Here is a 21079-nt window from a genome sequence, read left to right on the forward strand (position 1 = left end):
GTATATGCATAACTAGGTATGGTAGGTATGCTTTACCTCATAAAAAACAGTGATGAGTAGGGCCATCTTGTGAGTGGTGGTTCTGTCAATTTTTCAGTGCCTGTATGATATGGTTCCCTGGCTCAAAAGAAAGGTGGAGTTTTTATTCTGGCAGAACAAGATTCACAAATACAGGTTGCTTAGCCATGCCCCTTGTCTAACCATATTTTCCCATCTGAAACACCCATCCTTACATGTTCATTGACAAAGTTGTTTTTGAACTGTGGTAGCTCAATCTTTCAATTATAAAATTGTAATGTAAAATCTTGTCACCAATAAAATGAGCACACAGCTCACGTTTACTTTTGACTGCCTACAATCTTGAGTTAATTTCCAGTATCAGAGGTCCATTAGCAGCACAAACATTCACAGGCACCTAAAGTAACTTTCCAAAGTAATTACATAAGAGAAGTGGAGAGCTCCTTCTTCACCTACTTGTGCAGATCAAAGACCTCCACCCCATGCTTTAACTTGGCTTTCAAGCCTGAGAGGCATAGGGATTTGTCAAACAATTAGGTGCTGGAGATCAACAGTTCTCTGAAAATTTGCTGTTCTTGGTTCTTCATTTAGGAAATGGTAGAGGGCTGCTACTAGGGCCTGCAATTTTATGGGTTTTAAAACAGACCAACAGGATGTCAACACCCTTCCCACTATAATACCTAAGTAAAGCAATTGAACACTGTTGTTACAGGGGAAAACTGCTCAGCTCACCTGGGTTAAATCCAGTCAGGATCAAAGTGGTTTATTGATTTCTTAATGACACATAATTAACCGACATTCAGAATCAATATCAGCAATACAATGGATAAACTAAAATGCTCAACAATTACAAAATGTTAATGAGCACCTACAAATTTTTGTAACTAACCTCTTAACTAACACCCAAGGTTCTAATTCCCTCCCAAATACACACTCATACAGTTACATGCACACACATCCCCTCTCATAGGCAGTATGGGTTAGAAGCATGCCCTTTCAGGCCTGCAAATTCTCCTATTTACCCACATTTCCTGTTGGAGACTTGGGTGCTCTAGCTTCATGGGTGTCTCTACTGCTCCCTGCAACCCACCAAGCCACACAGTGATGAGAAAACACCCCACTAGTTTGTACACCTGAGATGTGGGTCTCTACATGTTGCACTCACACAGTAGCTGGATCCAGTCTACTAATGGCACCTGATCTGACTGCTGTTCTGTCACGCTTGCTCCAAGGTCTCTCCCCGCAATCACAAGTTTTCATGCTTATTTTGTACTTTTCAAGCTGACTCCTTCTATTCTTAACATTCTCTTGTAATCCCCAGGTTACTATTTAACTGGGATGAAGGTCATCTAAAGCAAACTTAGTCATTTTTACTTTCTTTCTAGCACTATCTATCTGGTTTTGGACAAACACCCTTTCAGAACAGTTTTGGGTATTCTGTTCACACTCATATTCCTATCGTATCAGCTGTTGTTACCCAGACCACATTAGCAAGAAGGTGTTCCAAAGACTCCCATACGACCACATTTAAAAGACCAGAGCTAGAATTCCTTTCCTCTCACTCTCCTATGGAGGCATATACTATTACTGGCAAAGGTTATGCAGTTTCAGCTGTCATTGGTGTGGTTTTTTGTTAGAGTATATCCTTAGTTTGCCTTCAGAACAAACTAGAGCAATTATGAAAGAGGTATCTATATTTCTCTAAAATAGTGAATTTCTTATTTTATACCTACTCACCTCAATACCAATCCTTAAATAGATTCTGACTGTCCAAAAGCCAGATAGAACACAGAAAGCAAATTGAACTCAGAAATCACAGTACTGTCTTTGAAAACCAGCATGCATTTACAGGACTATAGTATTTTTTTCCTAGAATGGCACTTCACTAACAATCATTCAATAGATTTTTTTAATTACAGGCAGAGTTATCACCACTATCACTATTAAGTCTGCAAATAGCATTTCAAATTCTGAGATCCTCTCATGTACTATGTTTCCTGCAGTTGCAGTAGGTTGAGAGTAAAGCTGTAGCAGAAACTGTAGTCTAGCCAGGGTAAAATCTTTCTCCTGCATCCTCACTTAGCCAATGAAGGGCACAGCATACTCCAGTTATTCACAGAGTGTTTGAAACATTGGCACTTAGAAATCCCACAGGCATCTCTGCCTTGCAGAAAGCCTACCAAAGGAATGCTCCATCACACTGTGGCACGAGAAAAGTGCAGATAGGCACGATGACTCCATCAATCATTTCTGTCCCTGTTTGGGAGGGAAGGGAGGAGGGAAGGAAATTCCAGCACTATTCTTCAGATCTAGGCCAATGGGAAACTTATAAACACTAATATTTTTCAAACAGGCATGCCCCAGCATGTCATGACAGGATATATACTCTCTGTCTGCTACAGTTATTGGAGGAAATGGGGGGAGATGTCATGATGCCAAGTAACTTGCCCATGGAAGAGTAAGTAGATGAAGCAAAAGGAAAATTTGTGCAAATGCAGAGAGATTTTTTTTACACTGACAAAGGAAAAACCCTGGAACAGCACAGTGTGCTGGAGATGCTGGATAAGGCCACACTGCTAGCTACCCATATTCTTTCTGCTTCCAGACTTTCCTTCTCTTTGGTACTCAGCAGCTCTGGAAATATACATCTGTATAGATGTGAAAATCACCTGTGAAACAACTACTCCTCATCTACTGAGGCTTCAGGCCTTTTTTTTCCAGGCCATTCCTCCTAGTCTTATTGTTTTGTATCAGCTTGCTCTTCTCTGTCTGCTCCACATCACACTGGCTTCTGCCACCTCCTCCTTCACCTTGCCACAGATGGGTTAGTATCTTCTTTTTTTTCTGAATTCCCTTGGTAATGGTACTTTCTTATCTAGTGCCAGATGTGGAAAAACTTTCTCTGATGGCTAACATTAATTCATGTCTCCTCTGCAAGAGTGAATAGCTCACTACACTTCATTTAATTTGATAAGCTGTAACCTTAAACTGCAACAGCACTCCAGTACCTCCTTAAAATTATAACAGAAAAAAATTCAATTGCTTGGCAATGCATTGTGACTTCAACTTACCCACGATGAAGCAACCAGAGCAATAGGGGTGATAATGAATAATAGAAACAGTGAAGAACTGGATAGCTGCTAGTTCTTTGCATTGTGTTAATCTCTGGTTCTCTGTTCTTTTTCACAGTTATCTGTTTCTGCTAGTTTGCCTCTGTAACAAGCTGAGCACTGTTAAAGATGAAAACAGAAAGCTCTTGGATGCTTTCTCCCCACTGAGAAAATTCATAACTACCCTCTCTTCTAATTTCAAGGAAAGATGAGAATATGTGGGTTTGTTCAGACTGAAATATTAGTAATTATAATGTCATTATCCCATTGTTTGGCTTCTCCTGTTAGCAGTACCACAGGTGAACTGCTGCAAAATATGCTCTAATTTGTAACTTTCCCTGAACTTGACAGTCAGATTGACTTTATCTTGATGGCACAGAATAATCTGAACAGCTTTTATTAGCCTACTTTCTGAGCTATCCCTTCTGCTTTAATACCTCCTTTTATATATATATATATGTTTCTCAGTTCTCAAAATAGCCTTTTAAAATGTAGTTTTTAAGACTAATCTTAAACAGCTGTCCTAAAAGGCTTTGTTATTGGTTTTATGAGTGGCAACATTTGACTTTGGTAAAGATGTTGCTTAAGCATTGACAGATAACTCATTTTCCAGCTGATACATTCTCTGCTTAAAACTGCCTGCTCCACTCTACATTCACACTGTTAACAAGTTGCGAACAAATGCTTGCTGAAAATCCTGAAACATTTAAGGGTTTGTAAAGACTTGCACCACTTAAGAAATGTGAGTCAAAAGCAGCCAACAACTTCTGTGGCAGTTATCTGTCAGCATTTTCCTTAATTTTTAAGGAAAGGTTCACTTGTAAAGGTTCAGTGAAGAGGTCTGGTGAGAAGGCTTAGATATCAGAAAATGCCATCTCTCTGAGTGCTACTAGCAATACCACATTCTTTGCACAGACATAGACTTTGTGTTATTTTAACAGTCTTAAATAAAAACACCTCACCAAGTTTCTCCATTTGAAATAGCATCTATGCAAAAGAGGTAGTTGTACTCTTTTTAACTCCAAGGCTTTTTTTTTTTTTTTTTTTTTTTTTTTTTTTTTGCCTATCAACCAAAATATCTTTTTTCAATAAAATATAATTTATACTAAAAATAGCATGCAATTAGACTCAAAAGAGAAACCACGATAATACATTCTCTCTCATATATATTCAGTATAAGAACCAAATAAGAAAATGAAGCAAAAAAAGAAATTAAAGAACCTTGAATTCCAGAATCTGTATAAAAATGATGGTGTTTTACTATCTGAAGATGTTATTATACTTCTTGACATCTGAAACTTGTCCCTGGATGACAGAAAGCAGAAACATCCTAAACTTCCCTAACTAGTCTGAACTTAACTAGACTTACTTAGTCTTCATAATATAAGCAACCCAAAATGTAACTCTTTTCCTATATTCTTCATATATCATGTGTCAAAAATCATTTCTCTCAGTTTCAGTAGAGGTGTTGTAAGTTTAAAATGACTTTGTATTGTCAAAATAATTTCACTGATTACTATTTTCACATCTATATTTACACGTCTCCTACAAGGGAGTCTACGAAACACGTTGCTTCAGGCAGACTGCCAAAGCCAAGGTGGTATCAAACAAGCAACCATACTTAAGGAGCACCCAGAAAGTATCCCAGTCAACTACAACTTGGTTTCCAAAGAGCCCTCTGAATGCTGAACAGGTAGCAGGTATTGCAGCGGTCATCTGACTACTGAGAAGTTACTTGCAGTTCTCTCTATATAGAAGACCTTAGGAGACTGAGATGGTGCTCGTAATGACTAAAATACATTTGATAATCTGAGATAAAATGTGCCACAGCACAGAAGGGAGCATTTTAGCATGGTCAGTTTATCTGTTAATGACATGTTAATCAGCAAAAGACATCTGAAGAGTTTTGGAATCTTGCAAAGTATCTATTTCCTTCGTCTCCCGCTCTTTAAACTGCACGTTTCTCTGCAGAGCACTGAAGAATCCCCACATATGTTTCTCCAAGATGTTACTCCCAATCACATATAAATTGAACCAATTCTTTGTCTTTCTATCCAAATGAAGGAGTCACCTTTATCATGAACTTGATGTGCCATGAATCACAACGACTTTGAACCATGCTAATAGTCACAAACACTGCTAATCAGAGCTCTGTCAGGGCCCAGTGATAAAGAAACTCACACCATAAATGTTGTTGCTCATGAATCACAAAAACTGCAACCCAAAAGCTCTTCTCTATCATTGATCTGAGATGCAGGTGCTAACTTACACTGCTCAGCTTGATAAGCTTAGGTTGATAGGTTGTCAGCCTACAGAGGGATCTTGAAATAACATCCAGAAGATAGAAAGGCTCAAATATTTGTCACACACTGGTGACACAACTTTGTGTGTTGCAAACTACCATCATGTTCATCTCACAGGCCAAGGCACAACTGCATGGTTTGTAGATATTTGCAAAGGTCATATCAACGATACCAAATATCCTCAGCAATCGGACTAGAGTCTGAAAGACCATTTTTATCTTGACCTGAGTCTAGGGCTCTTGAGAACTTTACAGAACAATTGCCAATTCTACTGGCACTCTGATCAACTGATACATGCTGGGCTGTCACTCCACTAGCACCTTTTCTCTGATCAACTGCTTAAATGAGCCTATGGCCAGGATGTGCACCCTGACGCTCATAAGTGCTGTGGCATTTTTCAACAGGATTATCAGAAACCATATGTTCTCAAAGCTGAGCATACACACCTGTTTAAAGTCTCCTTGGTGTGGCCGAAGAAGCTGGTTTATGTCTATCACCATGCTAGCTCTTCCTGCTCTGGTATTTGATCCTGGAAGGGCTTCAAGCTGCATGGCTTCCTATCCAAATTCCTGGTTCCCACCCCTTCTCAGACAATCTAGCCCTCACATGGCTACTTCAGAGACTGCATCATGGATTGAAATTTTAGCTTTGCCAAATTTATTGTTACAAAAGCAAAAATTCAACTTTCAACTTTACTCTGCTGTACAAGAAGAAACATCCTCTAATATCAAAACCCGCAAGAAATGTGGGGAAAGCTAATAGAATATTTCACCGACCAGCAAAGGCAGACTCATAGGGATTGATATAGTTTTAAAAGCCTGTTTTCTTTAAAAATAATCTTACTTATCAAAAACACGACTATTCATTATGAAGTTGAATGAAATGATCAAAGTATGCAGAAAGGATTCTCCTCATAAAAAAGTCAAAACTATTTTATGAAGCAAAATTCTTATATTGGTTTATGAAAAAAATAATTTCTGTTACATATGCCTTATACTGAAAAGTTTGTATCAGAATAAAACTGACTTACCTTGTCCTTTATAAAAGGGGTATTTTAATAGTTGAAATTGAGGCACCAAAATCATAGAAAAATTTAGGATAGAAGGGACCCGCGGGGGTCATCTAGTCAAACCTCCTGCTCCAAGCAGGGTTAATATCAAGGTTAGATCAAGGTGCTCAGAGCCTTGTCCACTCAAATTTTCAACATCTCCAGAGATGAAGAATCCACAATCCTTCGATGATAGCATTGATCTGCAAAAAAAGTTTCTGAATCTTTATGTGAGAGAACAGATTGAACTGTCCAAGAAGGCTCATCATTACTTTAAACTGGTACTTCTGTACTATTTACAAATACATGGCTGAAGATGAGACACTAACACAAGGTACTACCATTTTTTTGCCTTGCACGTACATTGAGTACTCTGGAAAACGGCAAATCCCTAACAGCCTTACTGGCTAGGGATGATGGTTTGGAATGCCACTTATTGATTGATCTGCCTTGAAAAGGTGGAGGAGAGAATTTGTTTAGACAATACCCTAGACAATACCCTAGGAGTCTTCCTCCTCAGGTTTTTGATGCAACTTTGGCTTGTTAAAGAGTGCAGTCAGAGAGAAAAGGGGAAATTGGAGTGCCAGCTAGCTCTCGTGCACATTTCCCATAAAACTTAACCTCCTTCAAGGGTTTCATGACTCTTGCCTCCTTTACCAGCTATAGTCAAACCCTCGTATTAATATAGACTAAAATAAGATTTCTTACTTCTAGCAAACCTCTTCAGAAAAAACAGATTTTTCTGTAATTAACACTTTTCTCTCAAACTTTTTGTTAGCAGAGAACACCAAGTGCAGAGATTTTCAGGCACATACACATTTTTAAAAGAATCAATACTGCAAGTCAATAGTTCTTATTTTCTGACATTGCAATTCAAGTTCCCATTTCTAATATTTTCCTTCTATATGGAGTTTTCCTTTAACAATAGTTACAAAAAATGATATCTTAGGAATAATTTAACTTCAACCATTTTCAAACATTTTGATTACTACAATTTCAGAAGGAATATTATATATTTGAAAAAATAAAATTGTTTCAGCTTTCCATCTGCCATTAGTAAGTAGTACATTAAACATTGTCTTACAGTCCAAATCTACTAATTACAATATACAAGTTATCACTAAGATTGCTTACAGCTGACACTAATGTAATGAAACTGCAGTCAATCTTGCTACTATTCTTTCTTTTTTTTTTCATTTTACTATAATTTTTATACACATCACTGCAAAAGACTTTACAGCTTCCAAGGAAAATGTGGTGAGATGAAAACTCAATTGTTCTTTCATTATCTCATTATTCAATGAAAAACATTCACGTACGTTCTACTGAGTTTTTCTATTTCTCTATTTTTTTTGACAGAAGTGTTAATTAGTACTCCTAAAGATGCACATTTTTGATACCTATAACCAGGCATTTTCCTTATTTCTTCGGTGCTTGTAACTAACAAAGATCTTCACTGATCATGACAGAGGACTCTTCAAACAGGGAGTCATTAACAGCAGTATTTTCAGAGACTGATCTTGGGCAATCAAACGGTCTGTTCTGAGGTTTTCAAAACCAACGTTAATTATCACAGAAAAATCTAAAATTGGGTTTATACTATACAAGTTCCAGATACTTTTTTCCCCCCTTTTTTCCCCCTTAATCTCTAATATGGCTACTCACTGGAATCCATCCATCGTACATTGACTTTGCACTCAAATTTTAGGATTCTCCTCTTTCCTTGATTGCATACTGCCTGCATTTTGGTAAATACTCAGACTCAGCTTGGCTGCATACCAATAAATTCCCCAAATGGAGAAATAGGGGCATAGAGAAAGTTCAGGCTGCACTTGAGTTCTAATCCTACTAACAAAATATATATGAATGCAACAAGATTGGTTTCATACTAGATTTTCCATAATCTTTCAAAGCTATCTTAATAAGCCTGAGAGGCACATGTCCCTCCACACACTAAACTCTTCCATTGTGCCCCAGAATGCCCCATGTGCCCCATTCTCTACCAAAACCTTAATTTTCAGGAAGGCTTTAAAGTACTCCTTTTATTTTTAGGGCAGTTTCTCCCTGCACCACCATCATGTGTGTCTAGAGAGAGACCGACAGGGAATGTGGATGCTTGTGAATGCATGTCCAACAATATCTTTTCACAGTATACTGCTTTTACATGAGAGACGGCCCAGACCAGCTTTAGCCATACAGTTGAGTACTACACATTTAAAATTAAGAAACTAACAGAGGATAAACTGCATGCCTGGGAATGCAATCAGCCTTCTTGGGAAGGAGGCTGGATGTTCCCTTCTTTGAGAAATTAATTTTTATTTTAGGGTGGTGCTGTCTATCATCACATTGCGGTCCTACACTTCCATGTTGCTGGCTGGGGCTCCAGAACCAGACTCCGTGAAGGAAACAGCCAGTGCGGGGGCACGTTTTAGGCTGCATCAGGGGCAGACTCTCCTAGACATTAGTAGCCTGTTACAATTCCCTTGTCCCCATGAATCTCAAAATAGCCTAAGATGAGAGTGGTAAATGTGATTAGAAGGCAGCAGTGACCAAGTACGCCAGAAAGAAATCCTGCTTAGTAAAAACGTGTCACATCCCAGGTTACCACTAGCTAGATGCAGTGCTCAGGCACTTTATACATAGCATGGCTGGGAACCTCAGAATAGCTTTAGCTGTTGCCCACTTGTTCACCAGCATAGCTATAGGACACAGTGTAACTCCCGACCAAGATGTACATTGTTCCTCATGCATGGCATGCTTGGAAAAGGGGACAGTGCAGTGTGCATAGGGCAGACATAATTGAAGTGGTGTAGGCTTATGACAGTACTCAGATAGAAAGACAGTAACATTTTTCAGCATTTCCACAGAAGGCCCAATGCAGTTCTCTAAGCCACAAGCCTTAGTGGTGAAATTTTAGTGCTTTTTAATGTAAAAGCAGGGTCTACTGAAGTCTGCAGGGCCATAAAATATGTTTAGCAGTAGGGACTAAAAGGGCAATTAGTAACACCTACGGGAAGCACAGGTACTGTTCCATAAACTTAAAAGGTATGCTGGGCTTTTTATTAGGATGAGGATCTATAGCACAAAGCTTCCCTCATCTGAGTATCTCAAAACCTGTTTTGTGAACATTGCTCCAAATGAGACAATGTTCCTGAAAAAGTAACATACTGAGGAAAAACAAAATAACAGTGCCATCTACTGTTCCTATTTAACAGCAGACTGTTGAATGCTAGTTTCTTTTCCTTAGATTTCACTGTGAAATAAACTATGCTTATCCTTGCAATTACCTGAATGACACTGTTTTTATTGCATATGTATTTTGTTGACAGCACTCTTTAAACCTCTCCTTCTGGCATTCAGCAGGAACTGGCTAACATTTGTGTTGAGCCTGTAGCAAGTTCAGTTTGAGCCTTAGTCACAGCAAATTGCTTGCAGCTCTCAATATGAAAAAGTGAAGAGATGCAAGATACTGAGAGAATGTACTGGGAAACTATCACTATACAATTGTCCTGTTCTTATATTTTTCACTGGGAATCTGCTACTGGACATCGATGGGCACATCCTAATGTTCTGTTCAGTAGTAGTCCATGAAGGAATGTTTTCCTACAGCGTTAGCCTGATATCAGCACTAAAAGCAAAAATAGAGTGAAGTCCTCAAAAAGTCTCTTATATCTGCAAGAAATAGCAATGATTAGTATTTCAAAGATGTTAGGATCCACTATTTTGATTTTTTCAGCATATGTTAAATAAAGGAAGTTACTGGTAATCAGATTCACACAGGGCAAGCATTTAATTACATCAACTTAAACAAAAACAAACTGAAAATAAATATGGCTCTGAATGTTTCCCTGAGAAAAAAATTCTCATTTCTCAATTACCAAAAATTCTGCATTAGGCCTTCTTCCTCAGCCTGTCTTTTGGATTTTATTTTCTAGCATATGATCTCCAGTAATGACGAACTTCTGAGACCTTACATAACTTTAAGCAACTGAGGATAACATGTTTAACTTGAACAGTCAAGGTGCATCTACATTAGCAGTTTAGTGAGCAGCATAATTTCTCTTAGGTATGAATGTGCTGTGTATCCACACTCACAGTTACATGGAACACACTTTGTGTGCACAGTGGTTTCTCTCCTGAAATAAGCAGAAAGCTTTATACTGGATTGTGATCCAGAGTGCCCAGTGGGGCACAAAGTAGGGTCACAAAGTTCAGCCTTCAGAGGAAGAATTCAGCAACTCTGAAGTCTTCCTGCTACATGCAAGCAATAATTCTTGAAAATTCTATAGTTCTCTTCTCTTCCTTCAAGGAAATCCCAAATGATCAAGAAGGTAGAGATCAGTCACTGGTTCCTGGGCCCTCCAAAAAAATATAAACCAAAGCAGCATCTTGGCAGGTTCATCACTGCAAGCCACTAGCTGACAGATACAAATTTACTCTTGGCCTTTCTACTTCCAAAGAGGACTACTTTCATGAAGTATTTGCCGTATCAATGTAAGTGATATCATACCACCATCACATCCTCAGTTCAGGAGAACCAAACCAACAGCAGCTATCTGACAGTTACCACCTGGACCCTATCAGAGACTACTCCTCTGGTGAACCCAAGCAAGGACCAAGAATTTCACTGGGAGGCTGAACAATACAATGTTAGTATGCAAAGATCACAAGGAAGCTGATCTCTGTAGAGTTCCCTCCTACAGGATCAATGCTGCATTGAGTTAAAAGAATAAATGAAGGCAACAAATTTGAAAAACAGGGATAGAAATCAAGTTTCTGGTACAGCCAGGGAAGTCCATCCCTATTACAATGAGCTGCAGGAGAATTTTGTCTGGGAGAATGAAAACAAGGCTACTGCACTATTCAACATACAGTCTCTGGGACCTGCAGCTTTCCTGAAATAGGGTCCTGAGAGACTCTCACCTCCTTACTACATTGGGCACTAAAGCAGAGGAAAACAGAGGTCCCTGTTGAGAGACATTTAAAGGCTTTGGGGAAAAAAAAAGAGAGAGAGAGATGATTCACCAGCATTCCAAATGAGAGCATCCTAATACCCTGAAGTCTCAACATGCGAATGCTGAAAGAGAAGTGATTTGGTAACATTAGAGCTCTGACTTCAACTCGATACAGGATGGCACTGGGTGGGAGATGGTAATTCCTGTGGTTCATGACTTCAGGAAGATTGCCTATCTATTGCTAGTGGTGAAAGCCTAGACCAGACCATTTAGCAAAAGATCTCTGCCTACATCTTTCCCCTAGCAACAGCTAATGACATACTAAAGCCATGTTTCCATGTAGTTGCAGCAGTGACTTAATGGATAGGGGGAAAGGAAGGTACAGCAGCTGTTTATTAGGATCATACAGTTAATTTGCTTCTATTAGGACATCGGTCAATCAGTTTCTTTTCCTACCCCTGTGTGACTGTGTTACCCATACTCATATAAATGCATCATCTGGCAATACATTAGGAGGGTCTGTTCTGAAACCATAGACAGACAGTGCTGTTAGGCAAGGTAAAATTTAATTCCACTCCAGCAAAAAACAGCAGTAACAAGAAAAGGATGCCACAAGACTGCAAAAGGGTGAATGCTGAAGGTGCTGTTCTGCATGCTGCTGTGCATGGGGCCAAGCACACAGATCAGCACTAGCCTTTAATTGATAACACAGGCTCTGGAATATATTTCCAGCAGTGCCCCAGGTGTTAACATATTTTGTCACAGTCCTTGATCTGCTATGTTTTCTCCTTGCTCACTTTGTATTTTCCATTATGTAGTCAAAAGGCACCACAGGGGAGAGAAAGAATTTTTAGCATAAATGGCTACTACCTTTCTTGCAGGCAGTACTTTTTATGGTACAAGTGGTGACTGGAAGGACTGGACACAGAAAGTAAAATGGGAGGAGGGAGATGGAAGAGTAGATCTCCAGTTGAGGAGTACTTTTCCAGAAAGCAGGGGTGGGAGACAGTTCACTGGGAAGATATATTCCTTGCCGAATTTCTCTATTTCAATGGAACATGAGTTGATAGCAGGCCAGAGCATGACCCAGTGAGGCATGGGAACGTAAGTAAACTTCAGTTTCAGCAAACATTCAAGGTAGTCAACTTTTGCTGGACCTGATACTTTCCAACACAGAGATTCCACCCCAATCAGGGATGTGAAGGCTGGGGGCAGACTTGGCTACAGTGACCATGGAGTGTGGTGGAGTTCAGCAGGAGGAAACAAGGGAAGTCACAGGATCACAACTCTGGACTTCAGAACAGACTTCAGCCTGTTCAGGGATTTGCTTTGTAGAAAGGACCTAGATAGCTAGATGATTATCAGGATCTTGTCCTCCATGTTCACAAATGGTCCATCCCAACAAGCAGGAAATCAGGCAAAGGTGACAGGAGGCCTGTGCGGATAAAGAAAGAGATCCTGAAAAATCTCAAACATAAAAAGGAAGCGTACAAGAAGTGGAAGGAGGCACAGGTGACCCAGAAGGAATATAGAGACATTGTCTGAGTGCACACAGATAGGATTAAGAAAGCCAAAGCCCATTTGGCATTGAATCCAGCAAGGGATGTGAAGGGCAACAAGGGCTGCTATAGGTGTACCAACAGCACTAGGGAAAAATGTGGCCCACTGCTGAACAGAGCAAGGGACCTGGTAAAAAGGACAAATAGAAGGCTGAGGTACAATGCCTTATTCACCTTATTCTTTATTGGTGGACTTGCCTTCAGGAGTCCCAGACCATGGCATCTGTGGGAGAGCCTGGAGCAAGGAAGACCCTTGGTAGAGAAGGATCAGGTTAGGGAGCATTTAAACAAACAGGATGTACACAAGTCCATGGGACCTGACAGAATGCACCCATGAGTGCTGAGGGAGCTGGTCAATGTCACTGCAAGGGCACTTTCAGTTCTCTTTGAACGGTCTTAGCTATCAGTAGAGGCTCCTGATGGCTGGAAGAAAGCTAATGTCATCCCTATCTTCAAGAAGGGGAAGAAGGCAGACTGCCCCAGGGAATTACAGGCCACTCAGCCTCACCTCAATCCTTGGGAAGGTGATAGAGCAAATAATCATTGAAACCACTACCAAACATATGAAGGACAAGAAGGTGATTGGGAGAAAACAACATGAATTTACGAATGAGCAATCATGCTTGACCAATTCAATAGCCTTCTACGATGAAATGATTAGCTCAGTGGGCAAGGGAAGAGCAGTGGTTATTGTTTATCTTGACTTCAGCATGGCTTTTGACACTGTCTCCCATCACAACATGTGAAGTATGGACTAGATAAGTGAGCTGCACTGAAAACTTGTGGAACTGCCGGGCTCAGAGAGCTGCGATCAGCAGCACAAAGTCCAGCTGGAGGCAAGCAACTAGTGGTGTACCCCCAGAGTCAATGATGGGGCCAATAGTGTTTAACATCTTCACTAATGTCCTGGACGATGGGACAGAGTGCACCCTCAGCAAGTTTGCAGATGATACAAAACTGGGAGAAGTGGCTGATACACCAGAGGGCTGCAGGGAGGCAAATGGTGCCTAGGACAAGGGCCGAGATAGGCTTCATGCTGGAGGAGCTCCCAGCTTCAGCAGCTGGCTCTGTATTGGTGAAAAGCCCCCAGTGCACAGGCCTCCCCACACAGCTGCAACATCGCCTGTTGTCGCTAGCACAGGAGGACTCGAGCTCTGGAGGGGGCAAGCAGCAGGCCCTGTGCACGCTTGAGAACCAGGGCTCAGACGATGCCCCAAATCCCAAGTTTCACGCTTCCTCTGCAGGCAGTCAGCCTAGTGGTCAGCCCCACATTAGTGACCTCCCTCCACTCCAGGTGTCTAAAGGTGGCATCAACATGTGAAGTGGGAATCTCAGCTACAATCCCAGTCTGAGAATGGATTTCAGTTGCCTAAACACTGGCACCAGCATCCACTTGTGATGCCTTCGAAAATTCCTTGCGGTGCCCTGGGATACCCTAATGCCTGTAGACACCCACTTCCAGGCAGCTGAATCCCAGCTTGACTCAGGTCCATCCCAGGAGTCTGCAGAAAGACTCAAAAGACTATGCAGAAGGATTAGGTAGGCTCATGAAAATGCTTGCACACAGGTACTGAAATGTAAGTTCCTACATGTGCAGTCTGCATCTGAGTGCCAGGCCAAATGTTTGTGAAACCTGCCAGGATGGTCTTTCTCAGCCTGCACTGATGCTTGGCTCTTGAGTGGATGCCAAAGTGCTTTGGCTGCAAGTTGCTCTCCTAAATCAAGTGGCTGAGATGTGTGTGGCAGAACAAGAGCTCGCACCTGGCTGGTGCACGAGGCTGTGTTGCTCCATGAGGAAATGTGCCATGGCATAGGGCCCGAGAAGGGGAGGCGGATGCAAGACAATTGGTTGATATTGCCAAGCTCCAGGAGTATCCATCCCAGTGAGCAGGAAGTTGAGCAAAGGGAGCAGGAGACCTGCCTGGATGAACAAGGAGCTCCTGGCCAAACTGCAGCCCAGGAAGGATGTGTTCAGAGGGTGGAAGGAGGCACAAGTCACCTGGGAGGAAGATAGGGACATTGTTGGAGCATTCAGGGCTAGTGCTGGGAAGGTCATCTGGGGTTGAATCTGGCAAGGGATGTGAAGGAGAAGAAGAAGGGCTTCTCTGAAGACATCTGTAACCAAAGGAAGACTAGGGGAAATGTGGTTGTGCTGCCAAAAGGGACAGGGGCTCTGGTGCCAAAGGGCACAGAAAAGGCTGAGGTACTACACGCCTTCTTTGCCTCAGTCTTTGCTGGTAAGAGTGGCCCTCAGCAGTCCCAGGCCCCAGAGACCAGGAGGAAAGTCTGCAGAATGGCTTTCCCTTGATGCAGGAGGATCGGCTTAGGGATTACTGAAGCAAACTCCAGGCCTGGTCAGCCTCCTCTCAATGCCTGGCACGGTGATGGAGCAGCTGCTGCTTGATACCATTTCTAAGCACATTAGGGGGAAGAAGGTGATCAGGGGCAGTCAGCATGGCTTCACAAAGCGGAAATCATGCTTAACCAACCTGATAGTTTTCCCCGATAGCATGACTGGCTGGGTGGAGGAGGGGAGCAGTGGCTGTTGTCTCCCTTGACTTCAGGAAGGCTTTCCACGCTGTCTCTCATGACATCCTCACAGGCAAGCTGAGCAAGTAGGGGCTGCATGAGCAGATGGTGAGCTGGATTGACAAGTGGCTGAATGGCAGAGCTCTGAGGCTTATGATCAGTGGCACAAAGTCTAGGTGGAGGCCTGTAGCTAGTGGTGAACCCCAGGGCTGAAAGCTGGCTCCAATCCTGTTCCACTTGTTCATCAATGACCTGGATGAAGGGACAGAGTGCACCTCAGCAAGTTTGCTGATGATACAAAACTGAGAGGAGTGTCTGACGCACCAGAGGGCTGTGCTGCCGTTCAGAGGGACCTTGACAGGCTGGAGAAATGGGCAGAGAGGAACTTCATGAAGTTCAATAAAGGGAAGTGCAGAGTCCTGCCCCTGGGCAGGAATAGCCCCATGTAGCACCACAGGCTGGGGGCCAACCTGCTGGAAAGCAGCTCTGCAGAGAAGGACCTGGGAGTCCTGGTAGCCTGCAAGGTGCCCTTGTGGCAAAAAAGGCCAATGGTATTGTGGGCTGCATTAGGAGGAGCACTGACATCGTGGAGGTGATCCTTGCCCTCAGCCCAGGGGAGGCCACAGCTGGAGTGCTGGGTCCAGTCCTGGACTCCCCAGTACAAGAGAGATGTGGAGCTCCTGTAATGAGCCCAGTGAAGGGCTACTAAGATGATGAAGGGATGGGAGCATCTCTCGTATGAGGAAAGGCTGAGAGAGCTGGGACTGTTCAGCCTGGGGAAGAGAAGGCTTGGAAGGATCTTATCAGTGCGTATAAATATCTGAAGGGAGAGTGTAAAGCGGATGGGGCCAGAGTCTTTTCAGTGGTGTCCGATGATAGGATGAGGGGCAATGGGTACAAACTGAAACACAGGCAATTCCATCCATCAAGGAAAAACTTCTTTATTGTGGGGGTGACTGAGCACTGGCACAGGTTGCCCAGAGAGGCTTTTCACGCCATGAAAAGAAAGCAGACTGACAGGGCAAGTCTTCAAGGAAAGAGATGGCAGAAGACAGAAGTTCTCTGTGGATGAGGGGTAAATCTCTTATGAGGCCTGTTGACATTCAGGTCTTGTTTAGTCGTGGTGTTTCTTGAACCTGAACCACTTGAATCCTAGGTGTCCTGGGAACAACTGCAGTCGGAAAATATCCCACCTGCCATGCCTGGGTGCTCCCTGTCTCGAAAGCTGCTTCTGCAGCAGCCTTACCTCTTGGTAACTTCTCTCCCACCTGACTGGTACCTGCTGTTCTCTGGGGGTGGCCCTGGATTCCCAGGCAGAGAGGCATTTCTTCCCCAAATCTTGCTTGCAGTCTCTGGCAATAGCAAGAGCAGTGGTCCCGCTCCTCAGGCACTTCCCCTCCTGCTATGCAGCTATGCCAGGCCATCCAAAGAGACCTGCCGTGCCTGCAGAATTGTATAAAAGGAGCTGTAATACCTGTAGTGCCCATGTGTTTTTCAAGGAGAGACAAGGAGCAGTCAAATAGTCCTGCAGAAAAGTATTTTATTTTCCTTTTTCTCTTTCTCCTTTTTCTGTTTTCTTTCCTTGTTTCTTTTTCCTTTTTCTTCCCTCTTTCCCTTCCTGTTTTTTCCTTTCCCTTGTTTTCTTCCCCATTTTACTTTCCTCTTTTTCCTTATTTGTCTTTTCCTTTCCTTTTTTCTTCTTCCTTTCCTTTTTTCTTTCCTTTTTTCTTATTTTTTCTTTCATTTTTCTTTTTTCTATTTGTATTTCCTTTGTTGCTTTTTTCTTTTTCTTTTTTATCTTTTTTCTTTTTCTTTCCCTCTTTCTTTCCCTATTGTTTTTTCCTTTTGCCTTCCTGTTTTTAGTTCTTTCCTTTTCCTTCTTTCTTTTCTTTCCTTTCCTTCCCACTTTCTCCTTCCCCCTTTTTCCTTCCCCTTTTTTCTTCTTTCCTTCTTTTTCATGTTGTCTTTTTTCATTCATTTTTATTTCCTTTTTTGTTTTCATTCTTCTCTTTTTCTTTCTCCTTTGTTCTTTCCTTTTCTCTTTTCCTTTTTCTTCCCTTGTTTTTTTCCTTCCTGGTTTTCCCTATTTTCTCTTTCTCTTTTTCTCTTCTCCATTTTCTTCCCCTTTTTCCTTTCCTTGTTTTCCTATCTCTCCTTGTTTTTCTCTCTCTCTTCTTTGTTTTTCTTTCCTTTTCCCCTTTTTATTTGCTTTTTTCATCCCTTTATTCTTTCCCTATTCTTTCCCTGTATTCTTCCCATTTGCCTTCCTTTCTCTCATTTTTCTCTTTTCTTTCTGCTCTCCTTACTTTTCTTTCCTTGCTTTTTTCCCATCCTTTTATTCTTTTCTTATTCTTCCCCTGTTCTTTCCTCCTTTTGTCTTTCCTTGTTTCTGTGCTTTCCTTTTTTCTTTCCTTCATTGTCATTTTTTCTTTCTTTATATGCTTTTATTTTTTTCTCTTATTTTTAAGGGTGTTTCTTGTTTCCCTCCTTTTTTGCTTTCCTTTTTGCTTCCCCTTTTCCTTTCTTGCCTCTTTTTCCTTCCCTTTTTTCCTTTCCTTTCCTTTTTTCTTTCATTTTTCTTTTCAATTTTCTTTATTTTTTCCATTTTTATTTCGTTTCCTTTCATTTTTTTCTTTAGTTTTCTTTCCTTTCCTTTTTTCCTTCTTTATTTTGTGTTCGTCTTTCCTAGCTTTTAATTCTTTTATTTCTTTTTGTTTGCCTTTTTGCTTCCCTTTATCTGCTTTTTACTCTCTTATTTCTCCCTTCTTTCCTCTTTTCATTTCTTTTTCAATTTTTCCATTTTTTCCTTTTCTTCCTCCCTTCCTTCCTTCCTTCCTCTTTTTCTTTCCTTTTTTTCCTTATATGCTTTCATTTTTTCCCTTACTTTTTGTGGTCTCTTGCCTTGTTTTCCTCTTTTTTTGCTTCCTTTTTTTGCTTTTCTTTCTTTCTTTCTTTTTCTTCATCTTCTTCTTCCATTTCTTTCAGTTTTCTCTTTCCTTTCCTTTTCTCCATTTTTTATTTTTTTCTTTCTTTTTTGTTTTCATTTTCCTTTTTTTCCTTCTTTAGGTCTGTGTTCTTCTTTCCTACCTTTTTAATTCCTTTCCTTTTTTACTTTTTTCCTTGCCTTTTTCTTTCATTTATTTTCCTTCCCTGTTTGCTTTTTTCCTTTCTTCTCTCTTTTCATTCCTTTTTTTCCCTTTTCCCATTTTTTCTTTTTTTCCTTTTTTCTTTCCTTCTGTCTTGCCTCCCTTGCCTTTTTTCTTTCCTTTTTAGTCTCCTGCTTCTTTCCTTTTTTACTTTCCTTTCTTCCTTTCCTTTTTCTTTCTATATTTTGCTCGTTTTCCCTATTTTTACTTTTTCCTTTCCCCTTTTCCTTCCCCTTCCTTGATTTTTCCTCTCTTCCTTCCCCTTCTCCTTCCCTGTTTTTCCCTTCCCCTTTTCCTTCCCTGTTTTTTCTTCCATTTTCTTTCCCTGTTTGCTTTTCCTTCCCTTTTTCTTCCCCTCTTCTTTCCTTTTTCTTTCCTTGTTTCTTTTTCCTTCCTTCATTGTTCCTCTTTTCTTTCCTCTTTTCCTCCCCTTTTTCTTTCCTTTTTTTTCCCCCTGTTTTGCCCAAATGAGGGGCAGGTTTAGCTGTTTAAAACAAGAATCCAGAATGTTTCCTTGCAGGTTTTATGTCATCTTGGCTCATACAAACAAGTCAGAAGCTCCTGAGTCTTTCACCTCAGCCTGTCCAGTTGTTCAGACTACAAGCACTACAAGCACAGAAGCAGGAAGAGGGAATGGCAGCAGATCCCAGGGGGCTTATGGAGGAGACATGCAAAGCAGGACAGGAGCTCTGCAGGGAGTGTCTGGAGGATGTTTGGAGTGGAGCGCCATCGGATAATTGCATAGGCAAGATGGCAGGCTGTTCTCCCAGTGCCTCCTTCTCCAAGCTCACCTGTTGCTGCTCAACAGCAACATTATCTGCACTTCTGCTCCATTTCTGGTGCCTTCTGCTGCCCTCCGAGGGGTGCTGGAAGGACAGGGATGGCTCTGAGATGCTCCTTTGCATTATATTAATGTCAGTTTTCAAAGGAGGCAGTGGAGGGGCAGAGACACATGTTGCATATGTCCTGCTCCCGCTGGGGCTTCTGCCTCTGGGCTGCTGCGTCTCAGAGCTTGGGGAGCTGCATCCAGCTTCAGGCTCTGGATTGTTGTGGGCAGAAGCATCCTCCTGAGCAGCACCTGGGTGTCCTGTAGGCACAAAGAGCCAGTTAGCTACTTTGTACTGGCCCTCTGAAGAGAAAAGGGGACTTTTGCAGTGGCACCACGCAGCCCGGGCAGATGGCAAGCTGCGGCCTTAACGCCTATGGATGTGAGGGGCAGTTCAGGAGACACAAATACCCCTGGGGGCAATATCCTGCACAGGGGGAGAGTTCTGGCCCATAGTGAGCAAGGCTTTGCAGAGCAGAGCTCTACAGATGTTTAACAGCTGGGATGCAGTTTGTGGTGTGAGGAAGGTCATTCTGAACTTCCGGAAAAGTGTTGCAGGGGGAAGGCACTGCCGGAAGGTATTGAACCCTGCACACCTCTCTGCATTGCCACAGACATCTTCCCACAGCCAGCTCAAGACCTGCAACCAGCAGCCCTGGGCAGTGCCAATCCCCAGTGCAGCCTCCTACCTGCGGAGCTGCCGGTGTGCTCGGGACACTCCTCAGCAGAGGGGCTGCAAGCCAAGGCCATGTCCCGCCCAAATATTGCTGTGCAGTTGTCAATGAGGAACTCCACCAGCACCAGCACCTGCACACGGAAAACCATGGGTGTCAGTGCAAGAGGCAGAAAATGTGCTCAAGAGTCTTGCTGCTCCTGACTGACATTTCTCCAGTGAAAGCTGTAGCTCTGTGGCTGCAGCTCCATTAGGAGATCTGCCTGTCACATATTGCAGATAGCCCAGCTGAGGGGCATCCCCCATGCTCCCAGGTGCTGCTGCTGCATTTAGCTGTTGCAATAGCCATGGGATCTGTGGGGGTGGCTCAGCTGTGCCCCAGTGGGGGGAGCTAGCTGGTGAGTTCAACATACCTTGTCATTCATCTCTTTCTGGACTTGCAGTGGGAGTGTGCTGTCCGTGCCTGGGCTCAGCATGCTGGGCCCAAAGCAGATGGCAAGGTTGTGGGAGTTCATCCTGCTGGTCTCTGCGTTCTGGCTAATGTGATGGAGCACAGCCAGCACGGGCTTGAGCAAGAGACGATTTGGCCGGGGCAGCTGGTCAGCCACCCTGTGTGAACACAAGCACAACAAGCCATGACTTGAGGGGGCAGTGGCCACTGCTTCTTGCCGTGAGCAAGTCTCAAGTAAACTCCCACAAACGGTGCCTTCTCCAAAGAGAGCAACGCCTGTGCTTACTTTCACTACTTTACACAAGTCCTGTCAAGAAACCCCCAGCGGTAGCTGGGTATGTGGTTAAGTGCAAGATCTGGAATGACCAGATCTTGACTGCAAGGCGAACGTTTGAGCACAGTGCCTGCTTTTCAGTAGATGGACAGTGTGAATGAAGGTAAGGTTGTCAGGAAACATCACA

The sequence above is a fragment of the Dromaius novaehollandiae genome, unplaced genomic scaffold, assembly GCF_036370855.1.
Source record: "Dromaius novaehollandiae isolate bDroNov1 unplaced genomic scaffold, bDroNov1.hap1 HAP1_SCAFFOLD_62, whole genome shotgun sequence".
NCBI classification, from domain to species: Eukaryota; Metazoa; Chordata; class Aves; order Casuariiformes; family Dromaiidae; genus Dromaius; species Dromaius novaehollandiae.